General features: G+C 34.9%; 1 protein-coding gene across 2 annotated transcripts in view; it reads left to right on the forward strand.

Annotated features, from left to right (window-relative positions):
- The first annotated feature begins 980 nt into the window (after nucleotides 1–980).
- The window catches only part of RHOC (ras homolog family member C), a 35,908-nt gene continuing 34,906 nt past the window's right edge, over nucleotides 981–1,982 (forward strand). The window contains exon 1 of one of the 2 annotated variants that reach the window (XM_042464240.1): nucleotides 981–1,125. The gene's annotated coding sequence lies outside the window, so the exon portion shown is untranslated. The remainder of the gene's footprint in view (nucleotides 1,126–1,982) is intronic. The other variant, XM_042464241.1, reaches the window with a different exon arrangement.

A 1,982-nucleotide genomic window follows, 5' to 3' on the forward strand; every position in this document is an offset into this window, starting at 1 on the left:
GAAGAATGTGTTTCACCTATCTTTACATCAATGCACAGTGCAGAAGAAACTGTTATTATTATTAACCTTTATTTATAAAGCGCTGTAAATTTACACAGCGCTGTACATACAATCTTTTTAATTGGACGGTTCCCTGCCCTCAGGCTTGGACCCATGTTGTTATTGTCAATACTGAAAGTAAAATGGAAACTGTACCAGACTGAATCACAATCTTTCCAGCAAACACCTTTTTTAATCCAGTTCCATGTGTGTGGTCCAGTATAATCAGGATGTTGAAAATTAAAGAGATGTAAATTGGTGCTATGGATAGGTGCATTGGAATGCACTTCAGATACTGTCACTCTTCCCGGTGTATTTCTCCTTGGCAAGCAATAGAGGTAAATGCTACTCCTCTTAATCTAGAGCAGATGTCTAATCCTTTCCTTTCTTTCATTCATCAGTTAATCAGTCAATTACAACTTCTGCCTCTTCATATAAAAGATCTGGCAGCGTCTGGTCCAGCCAGGCCAACAAGGCAGAGCTAAATAGGCCTGAAAACCTCCCTCTTCTATAATGCAGAGTATTGAAAATTCTTACCCTTGGTAGCTCCTGTGGGTAATTGTGGTTGTTGTTGTGTGCCTTCAAGTCATTTCTGACTTATCGCAACCCTAGGTGAACCTATCTCAGGGTTTTCTTGGCAAGATTTGTTCAAGGGGGAGGCCTTTGCTATGGGCAAGTCATTCCCAGTGCTTCCCTATGGCGAAGTATTCTCCAATGATTCCCTATGGGCAAGTACTGCCATTTGATTTAGTACTTCCCCTTGAAGACACAACAACAACAACAACAGTGGAAACGACTTGAAGACCCCCCCCACACACACACACAGCTGGCTCTCCCTGGAGCCCTTCCCTGCCGCTTTCCCCTCCTTCCTCCTCCTCTGCTCTGCTGCCCCGAGCGTCCCTGGCTCAGCCCCTCCGTCCCTCCCTCCCTGAGAGTGGAGGCCCTTCCAGCCCAGCCCTCCCTGGGTCTCTGCTGCTGCTGCTGCTGCTGCCTGGCTCTCTTTGGCCGCGGCGCTAGAGGCTCCGGAGGCAGGCAGAGAGAGAAGGCAGGGCGGCAGGAGCAGCCGGGGCTCAGTCTCCCCTTGAGGTACCAGAGGGGCTGCGGGGGGGGGGGGTGGTTCAGGGGACTCTGCCAAGGGGAAGGACCAGGCACCCCCACAATGGAGGACCTCCCAGAAAAAAAGGAGCTCACTTTCTGCCCTTTGCAAATTTACAGCCCTTTTTATTTATTTATTTATTATAAACAATAATTATAAATCATTATTTGTTGATTATTATTTATAAATTATTATCATTAAATATTATTTATAAATTATTACTATTATTAAATTATTATTAATAATATAATAATTGACCTACAGTATTATTAAATATTATTATTTATAATTATTATTGTAAACAATAATATTATAAGTTGTTATTTGTAGATTATAAATTATTATTATTCAATATTATTTATAAATTATTGCTGTTTTTATCATTATTAAATATGATTATTAATATAATAATATAATAATTAACCTATTTTTATTAAATATTATTTATAAATTTTATTAAATAATATTTATAATTTGATTGTTTTATTATTAAATATTGTTAATAATATTATAATATAATAAATCTATTATTATTAAATACTATTATTAATATAATAATATAATGATTAATTTATTATTAAATATAATTATTTATAAATTATTATTATGACTGTTAAATATTGTAATTAATATAATAATATAATTTATTATTATTATTAAGCTTCATTTATATAGCACTGGAAATTTACACAGCGCTGTACATACAATTAAAATAGATAAAATAAACCTGCCTATGGTATACACTCTATGAAAATAATTAAATATAATACATATTAATACTTGTTAACATTCAAACATTATTATTATTATTATTATTATTATTATTATTATTATTATTATTATTATT

The sequence above is a fragment of the Sceloporus undulatus genome, chromosome 4 (genome assembly GCF_019175285.1).
Source record: "Sceloporus undulatus isolate JIND9_A2432 ecotype Alabama chromosome 4, SceUnd_v1.1, whole genome shotgun sequence".
Taxonomy (NCBI): Eukaryota; Metazoa; Chordata; class Lepidosauria; order Squamata; family Phrynosomatidae; genus Sceloporus; species Sceloporus undulatus.